Source organism: Puma concolor, chromosome D4 (assembly GCF_028749965.1).
Source record: "Puma concolor isolate L17-30 chromosome D4, mPumCon1.1.hap2, whole genome shotgun sequence".
Lineage (NCBI taxonomy): Eukaryota > Metazoa > Chordata > Mammalia > Carnivora > Felidae > Puma > Puma concolor.
Window position 1 is genome coordinate 69,575,186 of NC_141679.1, and position 24,014 is coordinate 69,599,199.

The window sequence follows — 24,014 nt, forward strand, 5'->3', positions numbered from 1 at the left end:
AGAGGACTGCATGGTAACAGATGGTAGTGACACTTGTCTTGAGCAGAGCATAATGTATAAAGAAGTTGAATCACTATGTTGTGCACTTGAAACTAATGTAGCATTGTGTGTCGAAACTAATCAAAACAAAGGTTAAACCTTTTTATTCTTTATAAGACACCATTTAGAGAATGAAAAGGTAAGCCACACACTGGAAAAAAAAATTGTACAACATGTAACTGACAAAGGACTTATATCCAGGATATTTGTCTGTCTCTCTCCATCCATCTATCCAACTGTGTATCTCACAACTCAATAATAAGACAAACAGCCACAATTAAAAAAAAAATGTGCAGGAGCTTTTCACCAACTACAGAAGATAGTATAGGAATATCCCATAAGCATCTAATGATACTATTCATCAGAGAAATGCAAATTAAAGCTTCAATGAGATACTACTACACAGTCACTAAAATTAAAAAGATCAATTATATTAAGTGTTGGTGAGGTTTTGGAGCCCCCTGGAATTCTTGTACAGTGCTGGTGGGAATGAAAAATGGTGGAACAACATTGGAGAACTCTCCCAGCTTTTTACAAATTGAAACGTACATTTGCTAGACATTTCCGCAATTTCACTCCTAGGCACTCCCTCAAAAGAAATAAAAATATTATTTTTACCCTGGCCTTGTAAATGAGTGTTCATAGAGGTTTTACTCACACACCTCTCAAAATTGCAAACCATACAAACTCCAACTGACTGGTGAATGAGCAAACCGGCTGTGATATGCCCATACAGTGGAGCTCTACTCTGTAATCAAAAGAAACAAGCTCTGGATGCAAGCAAAACCATGGGAGAATCTCAAAACCATTATGCTGAGTAAAACAGACCTTACATAGTAGAATATATACCGCATGACTCCACGTACCTTATACTGTAGGGCTGGTACAACAGGAAGCAGATCAGCAGTTTCTGGGACTGGAGGTGGAGGTGGAGGTGGAAACTGATGCCAAAGGGACACGAGGGAACTTTCTGGGTCAGTGGAAACACTCTTCATCTTGATTGGGGTTGATGCTGCCTGGGTGTGAGCATTTTGTCAAAACTCATCAAACTATCCACTTAAAATGGATGCCTCGGGAAGGAGAGAGTAGATCTCCAAACTTGGTACAATTTGATTTGTCTGGAGAGAAGGGTTTGGGGGGGGTTCTGATCACAGCTCAGCCGCTGCCAGTCAGACCATCTCTGGTGCAGCCTAGGGAGATAGAGCAGGGGGGAATGTCAAAGCCTCGCTTCTGTGATTCTTCTGCCAGAATGGGTTATAGGGCATTGGTCTTTGCTTGGGAAGGTGGAGGAGTGAGTTAGGAACGGTCCAAAGCAAGGTAGACATGGCCACTTGAAGACAGAACAGAATGGCCGTCTCCTGAGAGGAAGGAAGAACAGCCATCATGCTGTTGTAGGTGTGGTAACAGTAGAGGCTGTGACAGATGTCTGAACCTAGGCTCCAGAGCAGGCAAGGAGGTGGACCGCAGACCACAGGTCACTGGAGAGACTCACCAGTAGGGACTCCCAGATGGTTGGTGGGAATTTGAAGGGGTCCTAGAGGCTAAGGGCAGAGCCAGTGAAATACTGTGGTAGATATTTAGCTCCTAGATAAGCATACCTTTGCCAACCCAGGATGGGGCAAAACAAGATTCGTGAGGACCAGCAAACAAGACTGAGAAGTGGGTGGTTTGCCCTATGGATGAAAACCATAAATTTTAAGCACTTCAAAAACACTAGCTGGTAATTTAAATAACTGATGCATTAATTGATCTTAGACCAACAAAGCAGTTGCTTTGGATTTATAGGGTCCCCCCCATTGTGTGGGTCACACCCATTTGGGCCAGTCCCCGGTTAGATTAAGTTCAGACAGGAGAGTAGGCATTGGAAACATTGGTATCAATTTTCAGCGGACTTGTATTTTGTAGCTTTTCTTTTCTTTTTCCTTTTTATAGCTTCCCATTTGGATATAAATTTACAAAAGTATCTAACTGAGAAAACTTGGAAATTAAAAAAAAAAAAAATTGGTCATTTACCATATACAGTTTGAGAAGTGTTGCCACAGAACAGAGGTTGGGAAACTACAGCCCACAGGCCAAACCCAGCCCATCTGTTTTCTACAGACCATGAAGCTAAGAATGGTTCATGGATTTTTAAGGGTTTTAAAAATCAAAAGAAGAGCATTCCATGACATGTGAAAATTACATGAGATTCACATTTCAGTGTCCAGACATAAAATGCTGTTGGGACACGGCCGCCTCATTCATCTATGAGTTGTCTCTGAGACCATTAGGCCCACAAAGCCTAAAATATTTACTATTTGGCCCCTTACAGGAAAAAAATGTGCCCATCCCTGCTCTAGAAATTGCCACAACTCACAAGCCTGCATCTTGGTCATGTAGCTATTTAAAAACCATCAAACACTAAAGTCTCTCTTCAAAAATTGTCTTTAAAGCCCCGGGCTGATCCTGTGGGTCTGCTCCCAGTTAGTCTGCCTTCCCGGGGTCGGCTACTGTCCTCCTCATTGCTTTCCCCTGGGTGCCCCGTGACTGCCAGCACGTGGCTTGGCTCACGGTCTCCTGAGGGAAACCGCCTGCTGCCTTTGTTGTTCTGGGCATTCCCATTCACGTTTTTACCAGGCCTGACCCTGTCTGGCTTGTAAAATCTGATGGGATCCCTGCCCACGGAAGGATGGCTGCAGGCGGGTGGAAGTGCCACTCAAAAGAGGTGGTAACATCTGAGCGGAGGGCAGGCTGAGCAGAGATGGGCGGCACCTCACGGCCGTATGCCTAGGCTGTGATCGCTCGGCTCCTGAGTTTCCTGCACGTGAAACTCACACACAGCTTAGAACAACTCATTAGCGAGCCCAGGAGACTTGAACAATTCAGGCTTCTCAAGAGTCCAGTGTTTCCCTAGGAAGGAATTTGCAGGGGAGGGGGTGGGACTAGGGGTAAAAGGCTCCTCTACGCTCGCAGGAACATCGCCCTGGGTTCCCTGGCAGGAGCCGAGCGCGGTAAATAGTTTATTACACAGAAGCCACATGAGGAGGAGTGAGCAGATGTCCGAGCCGGGCTTTTCATTTTGGGTGCTCGTCCGATCCTTGGACCAGCAGGGGGGTGGCTGAGATACAATGGAAAGAATACAGTGCCTGATGCCAGAAGGATATGCCACTTACCAGCCGCGTCATTGGGACAGCTCACATTGCCTCCGGGAGCTTTGTCCATGAAGTATGTAGTTCGTGGAGCAGTTGAAAGGGTCACAACAAAGCAAATGAAGAGTTTTTTTCAACTACAAAGCCCAGTGCAAATGTGAGGGGTTATTACATGGCAATTTGGGAGAATCATTCCCTTTTGGTGCCTTGTATCGACTAGGGAGCAACTCCACGGTTAGCGATGGGCCAAAAGTCTTTTGACTGTTACGAGAATCATTTTAGGTCTTTCCTAAAGCCTGATGCTCAGGTTGTAAGGCATCTTTAAAGGCTTTTAGATATCACATTCCGCTCCCCCCTCCCCCCACCTTCCTCTGCTACTTGACTTGCTGTCTGCAGCATCCTTGCCAGGTGATTTGCCAGGCTCTGTCTATATCCTTCCAGGGATGGGGAGCTCACTCCTTGTCAAGGCTATCCCTTTTGTTTCGGCATTGCTCAGGGCACTGAAAAGTTCTTCTTGGGTTGAAATTCACTTGTTGGGCTTTTACTTCTGGGTCTTATTTACATCCCTTGAGTACCCTTAGAACAAATCCAACAAATGCGGTCTCTAACTCCAAATGCACTAATCTAATTTTTTTATAAGTTACATGTACTTTCATAATTCTTCACCTATTTTGTTTCCCCCATGCCAGCATTTTAGTCTCCAAACACCTTTGCACTTTTAAAAACTATGGAAGGACCCAAGTGGCTTTGATTTATGCAGATATATTGCTACCAATAGTGTAACTATTAAAAACTAAAACCGGGGTACCTGGGTGGCTCAGTCGGAGCGTCCAACTTCGGCTCACGTCATGATCTTGCAGTTGGTGGGTTCGATTCCCACATCAGGCTCACTGCTGTCAGCCTGTCAGTGCACACCCCGCTTCGGATCCTCTGTACCCTTCTCTCTGCGCCTCCCCCACTTGCATTCTCCTAAAAATAAATAAATATTTAAAAATGAAAACCAAGAAATTTACAAAGTTATTAATTCACTTAAGAACAAAAATAAGCCCACTGTATATTAACATAAACAAATATCTTTACGAAAAATAACTGTGGAGTCCCAAAAATGTTTAGTGGGAAGAATGGCTTTGTTTTACATTTTTGGCAAATCCCTACAATACCTAGCTTAATAGAAGACAGTAGTGTTCTCACATCTGCTTCTTCGTGCAGTCTGTTGCCATCTATTGTTTTGGTTAAAGTGTGTAAAGAAAATCTGGCTTCACGTGGATATTTAGTGGGAAAAGGGGGAATATTTTAATAGCCTTTTAGGATAACTGTGGATATGTCATGTAACCTCTAGAAATCACTGCACACCTGTGAGCGGGTTTTAAAAGGTAGATAACACCCCAGAATTATTCTGAAAATGATTTTGACCTTAGGCACTCTCTGAAAGTGTCTCAGGCACCTTGGGGGTCTCCAGGCCACATTTGGGGAACTGCCGCCTTAAATCATGATTCTTACAACTTTAAGCTTGTTCCAGAATGTAGGATTGTTCCCCTTCCTCCTCCACACGCCTCATTTCTCTAACTTGGTTTATCATTACAGATTCCCAGCCTGATGTCTTTCAGAGCCTGCGTTGAATGTTACTCAGAACGGTATTAAAGCCAGCCTTCTGGCTTCCAGTCACATGTAGCCGTGGATACCTGAGAGTGACAAACTGATGCCCATGGTTAACAACAACATGACCCTTACGGTGACACCACAGACCTGACAAAATGGAATTCTCCTCTGCCCCAGCCTGAAGTGGTGGGGTGCTCCCGGAACATGGGAGGGCAGCCTTATTTTCCCTGGTGACTCAGGGTAAGCTCCAGTGCCAACTTGTGCACATCCTGACTTCATGGAATGAGCACGCAGAAGCAAAGTGTCTCAGGGGCAGGAGGTCAGCAGGTCTCCTCTCCTCTGAAGCTCTGGTTCTTCCACCACATCCCCTCCACCTCCCCAGATGGGCAAAAGCCACACGGTTTTTGTGGGCTTTGCTGAGCAGAGTTTTTTGGGCACAGTCGGAACAGGGAACAACCCAGATGTTTTCCTTTGGGAACAGATCTCAATCCCTGGGCCCACTGCTCATCTCTATAGAATTTCCAGAACCTACAGTTTTTCGTTTCTCATTTTTGACCCCCTTACCACGCCCACCTGCATTTCTGATCTTTTTATGTCATTAACTTGCCAGAGAGTCAATTTTAAGAGCCAACAGCATGTTGATCACCTGTTGTTTAAGTTCTTTTTCTTTTAACACAGAAGTCTTTTCTCCAGGCTCACATATGGGCAAGCACATAGCGACTGTTAGCATAACCCTCGACATTCATTTCCTTTTTTTAAAATATATATTAAAAATTTTTAATTTGCTTTTGAGAAAGAGAGAGAGAGAGTTGGGGAGGGGCAGAAAGGGAGGGGGAAAGAGGATCCGAAGAGAGCTCTGTGCTGACAACAGCTAGACCTATGTGAGGCTTGAACTCATGCACCATAAGATCATGACCCGAGCCGAGGTCAGACACTTAACCCACTGAGCCACCCAGGTCCTCTGACGTTCATTTCTAAACACACAGATTCTTTTTTTTTTTTTAATTTTTTTTTTTTCAACGTTTATTTATTTTTGGGACAGGGAGAGACAGAGCATGAACGGGGGAGGGTCAGAGAGAGAGGGAGACAGAGAATCGGAAACAGGCTCCAGGCTCTGAGCCATCAGCCCAGAGCCCGACGCGGGGCTCGAACTCACGGACCGCAAGATCGTGACCTGGCTGAAGTCGGACGCTTAACCGACTGCGCCACCCAGGCGCCCCTAAACACACAGATTCTATTAAGGAATCCTACATGCGTGATCTTGCTGGACCAAAGGCTCTCTGTTTTCTTTTCAAAATCTGACTAATCTAGGTTCCAGAAAGCCAGGGTGGTATACATTTGTCCGAGTCCCGTTTACTATTCAGTGTCTGTCACAAGGATGTAGGAAGGTGGAGGAGGGCTATCATTTATGGAGGACCTACTATATGCCAAGGTTTCTCATACCCTATCTATCTTAATCCTCATTATACAGTCAAGGTGGGGTTTTTTTTAATCCTCATTTTACAGCCGAAGAAACAGTCTCAAAACAATGAACAGAATTGCCGGATAAAATACAAGATACCCATTGAATTCGTTTGTCAGATAAACAATGAATAGAGTTTATTTATTTATTTTTAATTTTTTAAAGTTTATTTATTTATTTTGAGAGAGAGAGAGTGTGTGAGAGGGGCAGAAAGAGAGGGAGAGAGAGAATCCCAAGCCATGAGCACAGGGCCTGATGTGGGGCTCAAACACATGAACTATGAGATCATGACCTGAGCTGAAACCGAGTCCGATGCTTAACTGACTGAGCCACTCAGGTGCGCCATCAATGAATAAGTTTTAATATAAGTACGTTTCAGGAAATATTTGAGACATACCTATATTAAAAATTATTCCTTGCTTATCTGAAATTCAAATTTCACTGGACCCTATGTAGTCTTATTTGCTAAATTTGGCAACCCTGGAAACGAAGCAACTGACCCAAGGCTATATAGCTAATAATTGCCAGGAACCAGAATGCCCTTTCTGCTCTCTAGATATCTCTGCAATAACTTGTACTCTGATGTCAAAAACTAATGCAAAATGGAAAAATGTTTTCCTAGATTCCTGCCAGCCCACAGAATCAAAACACTCGAAAACTCAGAATCAAAACAGAACCTGGTATGAATGTAAAGTGAGGAGATGCGAGACGTTTTCTTAAGCATTTGTGTATTTCTAGTTTTACCAGATTTTAAGATCTTCACAGGCAGCAGCCATGTCTAGTGCAATGGCTTGCACACACAGGGCCCCCAAGAGAAATTTGTCGAGTTGGACTGAAAAAACAGGCCTTGGACAGTCCCACTGAGGATGCTGACTTTGGTGGCTGGTTGGCTCTAGGACTTCTGTTTTCTCTTCATTCTTATCTGATTTTGAATGTGAGAAGGAGGAATCTTCATGCAAATCCTTGTGTTCTTCTAACATTAGGACCAGGATATGGAAGATTGACAGGAGGGTTAGGCATGTGCTATGGTTTGAATGTTTGTGTCCCCCCTCAACCCCCAGTCCCTATTTTGAAGTCTTAACCTCCAGTCCGATGGTATTTGGAGATGGGCCTGTGGGAGGTGCTTAAGTCATGAGAGTGGAGCCCCCACGAATGGGACCAGCGCCCTTATGAAAGAGACCCCAGAGAGCTCCCTCGCCCCTTCTGCCACGCGAGTATACAATGAGAAATCTGAAGGCCGGAGGAGGGTGCTTACCCAACCAGGCAGGCACTCTGATGTCAGACCTCCGGCCTCCAAAACTGTGAGCAGTAAATTTGTGTTGTTGATAAGCCACCTAGTCTGTGGTAGTTTGTTACTGCAGCCCAGATAGACTAAGACAACATGGCATCTGATCCTTGCTCTGGCCCTCATTGGCTGATAACTCTGATCCCTGGATTTATCTCTTGAGGATTGAAGCGCTCTGAGTACATTAGACTTCGAGCCCCTTCAGGCTCTACCATTATCCAGCTGGATGATTGTGGATGTCTCTGAAGGGGGAATGGGCATTTGGTAGCAATGGCAGGTATGTGCAAATGGCTCCTATGGTAACGATGCTGTGAAAAATTCTTTACAAGGCTGGGTTGTCATTTCTTTGCATACAGAGAGGAATTAAACAAGCTGGAATAATTATGATACATAGATACCCTATCATGTTGATCTCAACAGTGACAATAATAAAAGATATCAAAATTATTTGTCTCACTATAGGCAATGACTAAGAAGATGCCCAGGTGAATGTGGAGATGGCTTCCATATTAAACAGTGGCCAGCCCTAGCCTGATCTGCTCCCGGACTGAAAGCCCTCTATCACTGACCTGATTTTCCCCTCATCAAAGTCACTGAAACTCATCCGGGTCATCCCATTGACTGGTGGTGGGGATACTGGGCTTGAAATCCTAGTCTTAAGTATTCTTTGTGTGGGGCCACTGATCTAATCTAGTCTCTCATATTTGACAATTGTCTTATATCTTTCTTTTAAAGAACAGGATAATTGGACAATCCACTGGGCAAGTAGTTGGCTTCCTCAGCTGCTCCCAACATGTATATTCCTCCTTGGAATAACTTATTCTTTATTATTATCTGGAGTATATCTCAGGGAACCTTCCCACCCTTCTGAGCTATCTTCTCTTGCAGCATTTCCTCACCCACATTTAAAAATGTGTCTCTTTTCAATCTGAAGCTGATTTCTCTTCTTGGAGTATCATGAGGGGTAATCTGACAAGGTCCACTTTCTGCCAAGGTCTTGTCTCCTTGCTGTCACTGATCGGCTCCCCTGGCCATCCAGAAGGAGATGCGGAATTAGTTATCCTGTGAGCTTCTGCTCTCTAAGTAGGCAGGAAGTTATATTTTTGCTTTTGCTAAAACAAACATCTAGAAAGTGAAAATCTTTCTCAGATGCAAAGGGTTTTTTTTTCCCCTTCTGATATGGATTCTGCAATTTTCTTAGTGATATTGCTTTGATAAGTTATATAATGTTTCTTAGATACTTCAAATCATACTGTGACACTGTTCCTTTACCAAAATGTCTCTGAGAAAACTGACTACTGAGGAAAGAGAAAGAAAAAGAAAACTAGAATTTAAATGAGTGCCCACTTCACTTCAGTGTCTGTTCTGAGCACCCAACTTACATGGTCTGATTTAATTTTCACAATAACTATGTCTTGCAAATGGGAGAACAGAAACTGTGTACACACACACACACACACACACACACATACACACAGTTTTCAGGAATATACATAGATACAATAAAACTGTATGTTAAGGAAAGTAAAAGAATGAAGAATACAGGATTTAGGGTGATGGTACTATGTGTGAGGGAAAACAGAAGAAGTTGGTAGAAGGACCCTGTAGTTGGAGGAAGGTTATTATCAAGGACTTAAAGTTCTGAGAGCTGGTTTCAGGAATGCATACATTATTTAAAATAACTAATTAAATAGCAAACAAAATAAAAGTGGGCCGTGCAAGGACCAATGACCAAAATGTGTCATGAACCATTAGGGTTGATTCAATTATATTTACCTATGGTCCAAAACACATCTCAAAAAGGCAGATGCCCCTGGCTTTACATAGTAAGGCTTATATGTCATGTACGTAAAATCTCATGAAGGTCCACCTTGTTGCCACACCAGCTGGATTATGTGGCTTCCTAGGTAAACAGGGGCAGAGAAAGATAGAAGAACCCATTGCTTTTGATTATCTCAGTCTACAAATAACATGTGCCACTTCTGCTCAAAATTCATTGACCAAAACTAGTCACGTGGCCCCAGACTAATTACAGGGAAGGGTGGGAAATGAATACTTAGTAGGTACTATCTGTCTCTACTAAATTTCACTTTTTCCCCTGTTAAAGATGAACAATTCTGGGTAAGATCCTATTTTCATCTACCTTTCCTATGGGCTTTAATAGACAAGATAGCCCCATGGAAAGAGCTTGGGTTCAGAGTCCGACATATCTGGATTTGCATCTTAGTTCTCCTCTAACCAACTTAGGTGAACTTGGGCAAGTCATGTCCCTTTTCTGAGTCTACTTTCTTGTCTGAAAATTGGGGATAATAGTCTAAATGTTACAGAATTAGCGTAAGGGTGAAGTTGGCCAACACTCTAAGGTATCCACTAACACACTGGAATCTCAGTAATTTACTAAATGGTCATAATTATTACTATGCAAATATACTGTGAGGTCATTCTTCAAGTTATCCAAATCTCAGTATAGCTTTAGGGATTATCAACAATATCTTCCCTCATTATTGCTTCAAAATAAAGCCACAAAGCCCTCGGTAGTGCTACTACCTTGAACAAATCCTTTCTAGAACTAGGAAGGCATCTATGTGTGCCAAAATTCTGGAACAAATGGAATCTCTTTCTCTGGCCATAAGGATGCTTAGGACCAGTATTCTCAGAGAAGCAAGTGAACATATTAGGGCCAGGGTGGTGTTCATAAGATTCATAGCATCTTTTTAGAAACACTTTATATCAGTCAGAATAAACTAGGTTATGCTAATCATAACAAATATTCCTAAAGTCTTAGTGGCTTAACGGGGGGTTATTTCTTGCTTATTAAAAGTTCACTTAAGAACTAGGAGATTTTCAGGGGTGCCTGGGTGGCTCAGTCTGTTAAGCATCCGACTTCAGCTCATGTCATGATCTCACAGTTCGTGAGTTCGAGCCCTGTGTCAGGCTCTGTGCTGACGGCTCAGAGCCTGGAGCCTGCATCAGATTCTATGTCTCCTCTCTCTGCCCCTCCCCCACTCATATTCTCTCTCTCTCTCTCTCTCTCTCTCTCTCTCTCTCAATAAGTAAACATAAAAAAAATTTTTTTTAAGAACTAGGAGGCTTTCTAAGTCACTGACTCTCTATGTAACAGTCCAGTGATCCATATGTAAGCAGCGTCCATTGTTCTATACACATACTATTCAGAAAATACCTTTTCAGTTGATATGGCAGGGGAAGGGGTGCTAGGCATTATTGCATTGGCAATTGCTTTGGCCAGGAAATGACACTTACCACTTCTACACACAATGCATTGGCCAGAATTAGTCAGATGGCCCTGCCTGACTACAAACTACAGGGGTGGTGGGGAAGTAAAATCCTCCCTGTGTCTTGAAGATAAAAAACGCTAATTAAGGGTGAGCACCAGAAGTCTCTGCAGGACTCTTGTTCTCCACGCAATCTCCAGCATAAAGGGGCTGTCTCCTGTGAACAAGGGTGAAGCAAGAAGGTTGTTTGTATGTAAGGTGTACTGCATAGTCCATATACACCAAACTCCTTACTCTTTAAAACCATGTGAGTATTCTGCGCCTATGTCTTTGTTTATGTTGTTCCACTGGCCCTAGAATATACTTCCTTTCCATTTCTATACTTCCAAATTCTACCTGTTTTTCAAGGTTCCATCTTAAATGCTGCCTCATCATTCCTCATCTCCTGTGTTTTGTTTTTTTCATCTGTTTTCCTACAAGACTTTATCCTTCTCTTAAGATCCTCTAACCCATTTGTTTTCACTCGCTAATTTTGTGCTCAAACATTTGAATGAACCAAATATAGAATACCAATGGGGCGCCTGGGTGGCTCAGTCGGTTAAGCAGCCGACTTCGGCTCAGGTCATGATCTCTCGGTCCATGAGTTCAAGCCCCGCGTCGGGCTCTGTGCTGACAGCTCAGAGCCTGAAGCCTGTTTCAGATTCTGTGTCTCCCTCTCTCTGACCCTCCCCCATTCATGCTCTGTCTCTCTCTGTCTCAAAAACACATAAATGTTAAAAAAATTAAAACAAAAAAACAAAAAAACCCCTCAAATATAGAATACCAAAAGAACATGTGGAACTTGGAATCACAATCAAAACTTTAAGTCCAAGGATCTGAAAGTAAAACTGTGTCCTTGACCTGGGTAAAATTCTGCCTGCCATTGGAAATTTACAAGAGGATGAGCAAAGAAGCAAGTATGGGTTCTCAGAAGAATCTCTTCCCTGGACTTAATGGTATCACTTATTTAGGTCAGTAAGTTCATCTGGTGGGACGTCTGTTCCATACATATGACAGACAACAACTGGCAGACAGCTACTACTGGCCAGGTGGATTAGGTAGTGAGACTCAGTTCTGCATCAAGGGAGCCGTTCCTGGCAATTAGAAAATTTCCTTTGGAAAGTGCCATTGCTTAACCATTCCAGTGAAACTTGGTTATTAATCTCAGCAACACCTGCTATCCAAACAAGCAGTTGGCTACAAATGGCAGTATTTTGGGGTTTCTTCTGCTTTTGGGGTCAGACGCAGAAAACCTACTGGTGACTGTTCTCTAAATGCTTTAGGGACAGAGATTTCTTCTACAGCATCTCTGATAAGGTTTCCCCACAGATCTACACGTGGGAAGCAAAGCCCTTCTTGTTCTGTGCCCCTGTGGGATCCTCCTTTGCGAACAGCATTGGCACGATGTGTGCAAACCTAACCAGGTTTTCAAGATCACACATGAAGGAATAAAAACCCACTGACCGTCCCCAACATTCTGGGCACCGTGCCAATGTGTTCACACACTTTCTTTCACTTAGTCTTTACAACAGTCCTGTAAGGTAAGGTAGCCACTATCAGCTATATTTTAGCTGAACATCAGTCAAAATGCTAGTGCCCCAAATTGTTCAAAATGTTAGTGCCCCAAATTCCATAGCCAGAAGGCACAGAGCAAGAAGACAGGCACATGAACTCTATGTGATAGTTTGCGGATCATGGTGGACCACCAAATTCCTGACCTCAACTTGGTCTGTAATAGAGCAAGTGCATATGATCAGCCTGAACTCCAGTATCGAGATCACACGCTGGGCATTGTCAGCAGCTCTACACTGGACGCCTCATCCCGAAGAGGACTTAGAGTCTGAGTGAAAGCTCACGGTGTTTTCTATGACTTTAATTACAATCTTCCCAGGTATTCAGTGCCTCATGATGTATAGGGAATACACATGGATTCTCTCAGTGAAACCCACAAGCATGTTACACATGGGCAGGTGATGGGGAGCCCCAGAACACTGTGTTGTTTGGGGTAGTGCAGACTGCTGCCATCCTCCTCCCATCGGGCGCCCTCTCTGAGGAGTCACAGTCAGAGTGACAAAAGCCAGAACAGATGCTCTAGACCCAGCGGCGTGACGTTTGGAAAGGCTTCTGCAGAGGGTATTGGTTTCTCCTCTGTTCCCACCCTGCCCCTGAGGCCTTGCAATGGGAATAATAATTCTAACATTTCAGGTTGGTTGTGAAGATGAAGTCATGGTGTATGAAAGCTCCCAGCACACGGGGATACCTGAATTAACATGGGCTGAACTATTAGCTGACTATCCTCACATCATTTCTAGAAGGCTGGAAAGAGACTGCTCTGGGCCTTCCTCTGTGGAGCCTAATTCGTCATCATATGTACCTCACTGGTAGGGGCGGAGGAGGAAAAAAGGAAGGCAGGAAGGATGGAGAAGGAGTCAGCACAGCACTCAGGGATGCCCCTCGCCTCTCATTTATTCCCTCTGGGTACAGTCATTTGCAGAGCAGCTGGGGAGGGGGGGATAGAATCCCTCAGGACCTTATCAGCGTTTTACCCTGGTCTTGAGAGGGCTGAGCTGTGACAGAGCCTTGGGAAGCAGAGCTGCTGTGCTCTCTGGGTAATGGCTGTGTTTAAGCACTATCTGGCTTTTCACAGCCAGCTGACTGATAAAAAGGATCTTGACAGGGAACCCACCCCAGCAGCGGGTAGTTAATGGCACTTTCGGCTGAGCTCATTGCTGGCACGAGAAGCAAAGGATCATAAACCAGAGCTCTAACCTCAAGATGGGTTCGATTTTCCAGATATGGATGGTGGTTTCTAAGCCTTGAGCAACGTCGAAGCGTCCTGTTTCCAGAAGTTCTGTTCTGTGTGGTGCTTCCCTGTTTGCAGGGCAGACTCCTTCATGCAAATGCATTCACCCTCCCGACAGCTCTGCAAGGTAGAGCTTATGTAGAGATTACGGCCTCCAAGAGAGGACTGAGGCTCAGAGAGGGTAAGGGGTGTGCTCGAGCTTGCACAGCTGGCCCTGACCCTCTGCTTTATGACCCCTCGGCTAGAATTTCTTTCCCTTACGATTCCGTTTGTAGAGTAGGATTCCAGGAGGTTTTCTCACCTTTAATCAGTACTTTTGGGCCCAGTAATCTACAATGAGGAAATTGAGGCTTTAGAGAGATTACGTTCCCTGCCCCAAATCACACAGCTAGTAAATGGCAGAGCTAGGATTAAAATATGACTTCTGACTTCCTAACTGCCCTGCCAGTGTTTCTCAAACAAGGACTGATTTGTGGTTCATCCTTGGGGAGCCCAGGGTTACACAGTTTTAAACATTTTGCATTTTTTGCTTTGATAAGACCTTTAAAATAATCTCATTTCACCTATTTACATTAAAAACTACTAGTAATCATTTGAGATGGAAGCATCTCTTTTTAATATATAAAATAAGTCATTCATTGCTCAGTTTGTAGATCTCAAAGTTGAGACTGTGTCCCATGTCCAAAGTCATTTTCTTTCTTTCTTTCCTTCTTTCTTTCTTTCTTTCTTTCTTTCTTTCTTTCTTTCTTTCTTTCTTTCTTTCTTTCTTTCTTTCCTCCCTTTCTTTCTTTCTTTCTTTCTTTCTTTCTTTCTTTCTTTCCTTCTTTCTTCTTTCTCTTTCTTTCTTTCCTTCCTTCCTTCTTTCTTTCTTTCTTTCTTCTTTCTTTCTCTTTCTTTCTTTCTTTCTTTCTTTCTTTCTTTCTTTCTTTCCTCCCTTTCTTTCTTTCTTTCTTTCTTTCTTTCTTTCTTTCTTTCTTTCTTTTTAATTGTAGAGAGAGAAAGAGAGAGACAGAATTCTAAGCAGGTTCCTTGCTGAGCACAGAGCCCAGTGTGGGGCTCAATCCCACTACCCTGGGATCATGACCTTAGCTGAAATCAAGAGTCAGACGCTCAAACTACAGAGCCACCCACGTGCCCCCCGAGGTAAGTTTCTTAGGGTTCTACGCAGACGGTTTCCCCCCTGCCCATGTACAAAAGTTTATATATTACCCAAGTTTCAGGAACTCTACACTGTGAGTCCCAGCCTCCTTGTCAAGTTGTGGAAACATTTCCTCATTCTCTCCTTAAAGTATGGGAGTGAGTGAGTATCACAGTCATTTTGCAGATCAGGACTCTGAAGAGAGGTGTAGATTTGTACCCAAGGTCACAGACCTAGGAACCAACAGAAGTTTACCTCCAATCTGACACTGAATATCCAGGCTACCTCCTAAGAAAATGAAATATCTGGTTTTCTAGCCAGGGAATGACTAAAAGGCTCCAATTTCTCCCTAAAGATTCTTAGAGGGGCACAGATTCAAAGTGGGTGGGATTGGAAAAGAGGAGTGTTACAAACTTCCTGTTGGGCAGAAGGGTCCTCCTAGTAGGAGAAAGAAAAGGTGTTTATCTCACCAGCTTTGACTATCCACCTGTCCCAAAGCACAGCCACCTCCATCTCCAGGATTCTACAAGGTGATGATGCCTGAATTCCCTTACGGTGTTTACAATGCCACGGCCAAGTACTCCGCTTACTTCAGCTTTAAGCAAAGGACTGCAAATGTTTGCATCCCCTTTCTTATCTGGACCGGTTCTCCCACGTCTCCTACATGTGGTTTTCATATGGCTTTTATGAATGCCCGAAGTCTGTTCCAGCTTGTTCTAATGTTGCAGTGTTTTAACCGCCATAACACAGTGGTATCAACAGATAAATCAACTAGATATGTTGAAAAAATTATGGGCAAGAATCCTGTTCTCTTCACCCGGCCTAATTCGTCCACAAGAAGAATCTTCCCTGGGAGTTGCAGGGAGAAGAGAGATGTGGACTACGGTTGAGAAAAAGCCAGTCCAGTGATCCCATTATTCCTAAACTTCTGGACTGTTTTCACTTACAATCAATGACAATTTTCTCTAGAGTTGCCCGTTCTCTGAACCTCGTGATTCCCGCTTTCGGGGTGTTTGTTTCTTCTCATCTGCGGGCGTCCCTTCTGCCTCTCTCGGTGACTTCATTCACTGAATGGGACTTGCTGCTGTGAATCACAAGAGTTCAGGTTGCCGGCTCATAATATTTTTGTATCGCTAAGGATGTCCTGGTTCAGACCTCAAGTTCCCTCCTCTCACTTCCCGAAAGGAGAAAGTTTCTGAACGATTGTTAGAGCACACAGCGCAGAGGCCTCCCTCCCTCCCCAGCACATTCCAGCACACAGGGCTTTCCTCTGCTCTGCTCGCCCTCCGCATCTTGTTTCCAGTCTGATGAGGAGAGGTGGGGGGACATTTGCTTTGGGGAAACAGGCTCTGTAATCCTTGGTCCCTGAAGTGATTTTCAATAGGAAATCTGAATTCCTGCTTCATGTAAAATGAGTCTCAGATGCTGAGAAATGAGTATTTGAGAATAATTTACGATTTGCTTTCCATAAATCAGTGCTGTTTTGCCTACAAATCATTTTGAGAACTGTATACGGCTTTATAAAAAATGAGTCCGGGCAGATTGGGAAGCGAGCTTTATATGTTGATTCCTCCTCCTGTCACCAATTAGTTATGTGACTTTGGCACGTTGCCCCAAGTTTTTGAGTTTCATGGGGGTTGTAAAATTATTAAATTGCATTCTTCACCAATTAATCCATTAGCTCAGCAAACATTTGTTGCCTGCCATCTCCCTGCCCGTCACCACGTGGGGTCCTTCCACCTCTCGCGTGTTATCAGAACCAGGTTTCGGGATCGGCTCCATTCTAATAGGATGCACTGGAGAGAAAGGAACTACCATTCAACGTTTATTAGGAATCGGATGATTTTATTTGATCCTCGCACTAACTCTGCAAAGTGGGTGCTCCATTTTATAGATGAGGAACTGAGGCCCCAAGAGGCCGAGCGCCGTGTGCGAGGTTGCGTCTCTTGTAAGTAGTAGTGTCTGGGCTGAGACTCGCGTCTGGCTGGCCGTTTCTCTAAGACTCAAAGACTCCCTAAGACAATTAAATCTTCATGTCCATTCTTAGTATTTTTAAATGTTCCAAGAAACTTGCGACACAGCTTTGTTTTCAGGGAAAAATGTGGAGGTTCAGTCGCTCTCCCTGATTGATTTTGCTGGTTTTGTCTAAACGGGGTTAGACATTCCCTCCCGTGCCCGAAAGTGGCGCAGCACGCTGTCCTGCGCGTGGGCAGAGGGAGTAAGTAGCTAGTGCGCCCCCTGGGACTTGGGGCGGAGACCCTCCATGGAAGAAGGCTCCTGAAGTTTGGAATGCATCACAGTTTCTGCGCTGCCTTTGAGATATGGATAGTCTAGTACAAGAGTTCACAGCTAGAGAATATAAGAGAATCATTTCATAAGTCGGGAGGGCAGGTCCCAGGGCAGAAAGTTAGCTCCGGGTTGAGCAGTCACCAGAAGCTCCATATTTCCTGGATGCTTCCCGTTTTGTGTATGTAGGAGACCAGGGCATATTAATAGCTTAGAGTTCCACAAGGAAGCCTTTACCATGGTGGACTTCAGATGACAAAAATATGTATCAGTTAGTTTAAGTACAGGAATCAGAAATCACTCTAGTTATTTGAAGCAGGATAGGATTTAATATGAACAACTGAGTGCTTACAAAATAGTTGTGAAGGCTGAAGGAGCAGGTTCTAGGCTGAGCTTTTTGGATGACTTCCAAGCAATACAGCACTGACCCAAGGGGGAAGCTACTGCTTCAGAGGGAGCCATTGCTGCTAAGTGCACGTTGAGGGGCAGCCACCGCCATAGCAAGAGACAGGAGGATGGCTGACCATAGAAGTCCAGGAATCAGCAAGTCCTATCAAGAAACTGGCGCAATCACCACTATTTGCCGGTCCTCAGAACCCTGGAGAAGGAACACTGTGACCCACTGCAAGAAAGTCTCGACTTTCCTAAGCAGTAGTGACAACCAGAAGCCAAGGAAATGACCTCTACTTCACTTCTTTCTTTCAAGTCATATGAGTGCATCTAATTGGCTTTCCAACCTCTTCAGGTATAAGAAGGGTGACATGGAGGTTGAAATGTCAATCCAAGTATCTACCACAAAGAGGTGAGTAATTCTTCAAAGAGGTGCTTTTCCAGCACTACTTGACAACTCCAAGGATAGAACTTCCTCCCAAAAAAAGCAAAGAAAAGCAAAACCAAACAAAACCATTTAGACATTCAATGTTTATTCCTTTGAGAATAGAAGCCATCTCAATAATGGAGGCACTCCTGCTCAGTATTTATGTTCTCTTTGTCCCATTCAGGAAAGGCCAAGCCAACTGTGCCCAACCCTGGGCTCAAGGCCTTTCCCTACGTAAGCCCCACCCAGCTGGTGTTTAATACCACTCCAACCCAGTGGGAAGTTTTCTCATCAAAGAAAGTTGAGTCTAATGGGAAAAGTGGTATGCCTGTCCCCTTGCTAGAACAATAGATGGCAAGTGTAAGTTTAGATTCATTGACAACAGACTCAGCACTAGCTCTGTCCCAGGCCCTGAGATACTGTTGAGTATGAGAGACAGAGCATTAACATAAATGCTATGAGGGGGGATAAGCCTGAGAGAGTGAAGGCATGCAGCTAAACCTGGAAACTGGGGCAGATAACATTGGAGGAACCAGACTTCGTAAGTCTTCTTTGAACAGCCAGTCTGCTCTGGTTGTCCACACAGGCCACACCTTGACATGGGAGTAAAACTTTCCTGATGGGAATGGTTGTGAAAATCAAGGTGTTCTGATAACCCCTTGGGGTAGGCAGCTTTTGAAATGGCTCCCCCAGATCCCCATGCCCCCCCCCCCCACTCCTGGTATTCTTGCCTGTGTAAACCCCTCCCCTAGATGTAGTGAGTTGCTTCTAACAAATGGAATACGGCAAACCTGAAGGGGTATCACTTCTAAGATGAGGTTACAGGCAGAAGTGTGAAATGTGCTAAGGTTGAGAAACCCTGGGCTAGAGCTGGGTCTTCCTTCCCTGGCTGTGTCTTTGGTTCCCCTGGATGACCTGATTCTGACTTTCTTACCTCTAGCCACTTCTGGTAAACCATCCCTCTCAACCAGCACACCCTACCCCCAAGCACACCCATCACCCCCACTAGACACCCTGGCTCCATGAGAACCCCCTCTCCCAACTGGTATTCTAATGTCACCTGTTACTGTTGGGAGCATGTTCAGTCTCTTGTCCTCCTCTGTCTCTCCCAAACATCATCTCTCTGGGGACCTGAGGGGTGCAAAGTGCCAGTGGAGTCAGCTGTAGCCTGTGAGTCAGTTCACCAAAAGCCAGTCTTTTTCGAAAAGGTCTGTTTTCATTTAGCCCACACATGGGCTCAACTCAGAAACACTGACACAAACCCTCAACTCAGACCCATTGAAAATTATGCTGAGAGTTTCAGGCAAGGACAAATGCATTTTCCAGAAGAATACCACATAGCTAGGCTTCACAGAGACACCAGAAAGACATATATTAAAATGCAATTAGAAGAAAAGAAAACATACAAGAATATTCAAAACGTTTCCTGTTGGCAAAGAGCAGAAGCACCATTGTTTCTACATCACTTCCTTTTATCTCTTCTGAAAGTATCAACTCTGAGAAGGACTTCTGCAGACAATCACATCAGCTGGTGGACACAAATAACAGCTCTACAGGCAATAACCTGAGGAAAGGGAGGGAGTCAAGAACCCCAGAGGGAAGACCCAGAAAGAACACCCTCCTACTGTTACCCAGAAATATGCTTTGTAACTGAGAAGTCTTCCCAAAGCTTTTTAGTGAGCTGGAGTCTTGTTTGTATTTTCCCTTCTTGCGAGTGAGACAAACACCAGGTTTCTGGGAATGATCTAATCTGTGCTCCGTGGTAACTTCAATTTCTTCCCTGCCTGAGGTCTGCTCCTCGCCATATGCACCTTATCTGTCAAGCTTGGAGCCCAAGAAGTGGACCATAGAGGATGCTCCATTCGACAGCAGAGTCTGTACTTATATAGACCCTTGGCCCTGAATCCAGGTTGTTTTCCCCACCCTGTGAAAACAGAGAGGCCAGTGGAAGGTTCTTGTCACCTTTGTTTAGTTCATTCATTCATTTAATGAACATGGAAACTCTAATATATTGCAGGCTCCATGCTAGGTGGCAGAGGTTTGGAAGTGGCTCAAACACAACATATAATTCTGGAAGTTCATGGTCTTTGGGAAAGGGTGGGGGTGTGGATGAAGAGGGATAGACAAAGGACACCGGATGGAGCAGGGAGGTCAGGGATGGCTTACAGGGGCAGGTGACATGAATGGAGACACAGAGCTCATTTCCCCCCCGTTGCCTGTTCCTCGTGAGCACTCGGAAAACAATTATGGTGTAATTGCCTTCTGACAACTTCTATTACAAATATACATGCTTATACAGACTCAAATATACCCTTTAAAAAAAAAGATTGAGTTTTTTTTAGAGCAGTTTTAGATTTACAACGGAACTCAGAGAAAGGTACAGGGATTCTCAGATATGTCCTTAAACCAAGCCATCGTTATCCTGGGAATTCACAGCATAAATAAACCAGTAATACATAATGGCATGGATACACAGATGTTTTTTGGAGCATGGCTTATACTGACAAAAAACCCTGGAAAATAAGAGAATTACTGAGTAACTGATCACGCATCCATCTTATGGAATATTTTGCAGCTATTTAAAGAGAATAAAAAGAATGAATGCAGCCCTATGAGATGACAGATTTGTCTGTGAGCTATTGTTGAATGAGAAAAGCAAGATCAGCAAAGCATGTGCAGTATGATGCCTTCTTTTGTAAAGCAATGATAAAAAATCTCATGTATGATGTATATGAATATATAGATATCTAGAGAATTATATGCCTGCAGAAAAATCTGTGGAAGAGCGCACATCAGGCTGTGCTGGGTATTTTCTGTTTACCTCCAAATCCCTTCTGCATCCTTCCTCGACCAGTGGTGCGCCCCACAGCCTGACCTGTATGGGCTGTGTCTGTGGTCCACTGTACCCCTGGGCTTCTGGTTGGTTTGGCAAATGGGAGGTACCAACAGAGGGTGGGAAGCGGGGAGGAAGTGAGATCAGGGTATCGTGTCCTGGTTCCATTCCTGCCAGTGGTCATGGCTGCATACAGGTGCCATCACTTTTCTGAAGACCATCTTCCCTGGCGGGGGCCTCCATATAACCATTCTCTTTGTTTTCTAATCTTTATCTTGGACTCTTGAAGCTGAGAGGCCTATCTGCTCTCTCTTCACCATCTTTTGCTAGTTTTTCTCAACCCAGCTAACACTGAGTCCCTTTATTAAAACCCCCCTGAATACTCAGCATGAGGGTGCCATCTGTTCCCTGCAAGGACCCTGCCTCACACGGCCGTGAACATAGTGTGTCTGCAGGGGACAGCAGAAGCGACAGAGGCAGGGGAGGGGGAGATGGGGAGCCAGGCTAAGAGGGAAAAGAGAAAAGACACACTTATGGAGTCAAGTACATTTATGCATATGCGTGAGTATATGTAGGATGAAATTAAATAAAATTTAGTAAAATAAATAAATTTAATAAAATTTAATAAAAAGAGAAAATAAAAACAGAAAACATTTCCCGTGCCCCCAGTCCTTCTTCACAGCAGTGGTGCTGTGAGGAGCTTAGCTCTGTGCTCGCTGCTGTTGCCCCATGTGCCCTTCCCCAGGCTCAGAGCAGGAAGCTCCACGGGCTCCTCCTCCTGGCTCTCACCACAGCTGAGCGGCAGGAAAGGTCACTGTGAATATACACAGGACAGGGACCCGAGAGGAGACGCAGCCATGGGGGTGGGGGGGCCCTCCTAGGATTCTCCAGCCACAGCAGGGCATTTCACGCATTCAACACATTTCTCCCGGCAGGCTTTATTCACGCTGGCCATTCTGCCTGGTCCTTCAAAGTCTAGTTGATATCTTTCTTCCCCAGAAAACTTCCCCAGACCTCCTCCTGTCACACTACAGACAGTTTAATCACTCCTTCCCCTCCATCTCCTCCCTTTTCTGTATACTGTTGGCATTTTTTTCCACCTGCAGGTCATTATTTGGTCTGTGTCAGGCACTAAACAGGAGCGCATGGGGGACACACGCTGAGCGTAATGCCCACGCGTAACTCTAGTTCAGTTCAGGGCCCAATACTTAGGAATGTTCACTGTGCAATGGATTGAATTGATTGATTTATTGATTATAGATGGCCTAGCTTGCTGAGCTGAATCCACCTTGTCATTGTACCTATGAAGACGCTAAAAAAAAAAGTTTATTGGGGCACCTGGGTGGCTCAGTCAGTTAGGCATCTGACTTCAGCTCAGGTCATGATCTCGCAGTCCGTGAGTTCAAGCCCCGCATCGGGCTCTGTGCTGACAGCTCTGAGCCTGGAGCCTGTTTCAGATTCTGTGTCTCCCTCTCTGCCCTCCCTCCCTTGCTTGTGCTCTGTTTCTCTCTCTCTCTCTCTCTCTCTCTCTCTCTCTCTCTCTCAAAAATACATAAACTTAAAAAAAATTTTTTTTAATGTTCATGTATTTTTGAGAGAATGCAAGCGGGGGAGGGGCAGAGAGAGGGAGACAGAGGATCTGAAGCAGGCTCTCTGCTGTCAGCAGATTGCTCCATGCGGGGCTTGAACTCACGAACCACGAGATCATGACCAGAGCCAAAGTGGGATGCTCAACTGACTGGGCCACCCAGGTTCCTCCCCCATTTAAAAAAAATGTGTATTTCATATGAGGACTTGTGAACACAGACAGAAGTAACTGGCCTGAAGTCTCAGAGCAAGCAGCAGCAGAGCTCTCTGGAGTCCCCTAGTCCAGTGCCTGTTTTGAGGACATGCCTCTCTCAGCCTCACTATGTCCTGGCTGGAGATGCATGTGGCTCCAAGTGCTTCTTTCTCCTGCCACGCTGAGCCCTACATGGCTTCTCGCTTGGATCCAACTGTTCCTCTGTGCCTGACAATGTCCACTCTAGGATGGTTGCTTGTCATCAACCCTACAGGGAGAGGCATATCTCCTGGGCCCTGACATGTTATATTTTCCAGAAACCTAGAGTGAAGCATGTGAAGTTGACGGTCCTGTTTTCTTTCAGGAGAGAGAGCTATGTACTCTGCGTGAACAACCAGAAAAGAAATGCTTGTTCATCTTTTTCAGGCTTCCAGAAAATTTATATTCTTTCCAACCCAAGGCTTGTTGCAAATATCTCCCTAAAGAGATGATGGCCCTGGTGATTTATGGCCCAAAGCTGACTGCCATCCAAAAGGATTATTAGACACGCTGGGCCTGAAGTAAGTTTGTGTCACATATACGTATATACACAGACACATGTCTCTCTCACTCTCTTTCTCTCTCAATAAAACCTATACACAAGCTCCTATTAGGCTGCAGACTTTCTGGAGCCCATGATGCCAGTATGGTGTTAGGATTCATCTCTGTCATCATGTTCTGCCCTCTGAACAAGAGTCCTTCTGGGCTGTACTTTGAACATTGTAAAGAACTGTACAAATATGAGATATGAAGGTTAAGATGGTTGTCGAGGCAGTTCAAAAGGGAAGTTCTCTTTTCTCAGTTGAGTAATTTGGGGGGAGACATTTTGACTTCAGTTACCCAGATGATTACCTCAACTCTCCAACTCTCATGCTTTGTGGGGACGTAACTTTTGAAATTTGGAAAGGAATTCTGCCATGAGTATGACATTGGAAACTCCTTTTTCCTCATGTGACTTTTTGCAGTATCTTTTCATCATTCTTTAGATTCTCCAGACTGGCCTTTTCATGATGAGAGTTCTCAGGTTGGCTAGAAGCAAAACCTACCTCCAGTTTCTTGGCCGTGCCTCTTGCTGATCCAACCCTGCTCCTCTTTACTCGAAGGGAGAGTGAGCTTAGGTATGCAGTACCTTTAAATTCATAGGGTGGTGCCCACTTTTATTTAATATCTGGAAAAGACAGTTATCTGCTGGGCAGTGTGACAAAACTGCATTATGATTTTTTGTGCTCTAAAGCAGAAGGGGGAATAGAATTCCTCCTCCATAACTCTTTGGTTTGGCAGTTGGGGTTGTTTGAGTTGAGATAAAGGCTAATATTTATTCAGCCAGCTTCCCAAATCTGACCTGCTACTTGGAATCTGCTCAGTGGTGACCAAGAGTTAGTCATCTCAGAGCCCTGCTTGTTATCACAGCCAAGAGCACAGGCTGGTATGAAATACCAGTATGCTATTCCTTCAAGACTGGCTTGGAAATTGTGGCAGGGCCTGATGGTGGGTTTCTGGTTTAATTCATGCTAGTTTGTAGACAGACAATGC

At 44.5% G+C, this 24,014-nt stretch overlaps 1 long non-coding RNA gene across 2 annotated transcripts in view; it reads right to left on the reverse strand.

Annotated features, from left to right (window-relative positions):
• Positions 1-411: 411 nt before the first annotated feature.
• LOC147574980 (uncharacterized) overlaps positions 412-24,014 on the reverse strand; it is a 91,520-nt gene continuing 67,917 nt past the window's right edge. For both annotated transcript variants that reach the window (XR_015243333.1, XR_015243334.1), the window contains exons 3-4: positions 3,976-4,136; positions 412-1,229 (exon numbers count right to left, since the gene is read on the reverse strand). This is a non-coding gene — a long non-coding RNA (uncharacterized LOC147574980). The remainder of the gene's footprint in view (positions 1,230-3,975; positions 4,137-24,014) is intronic.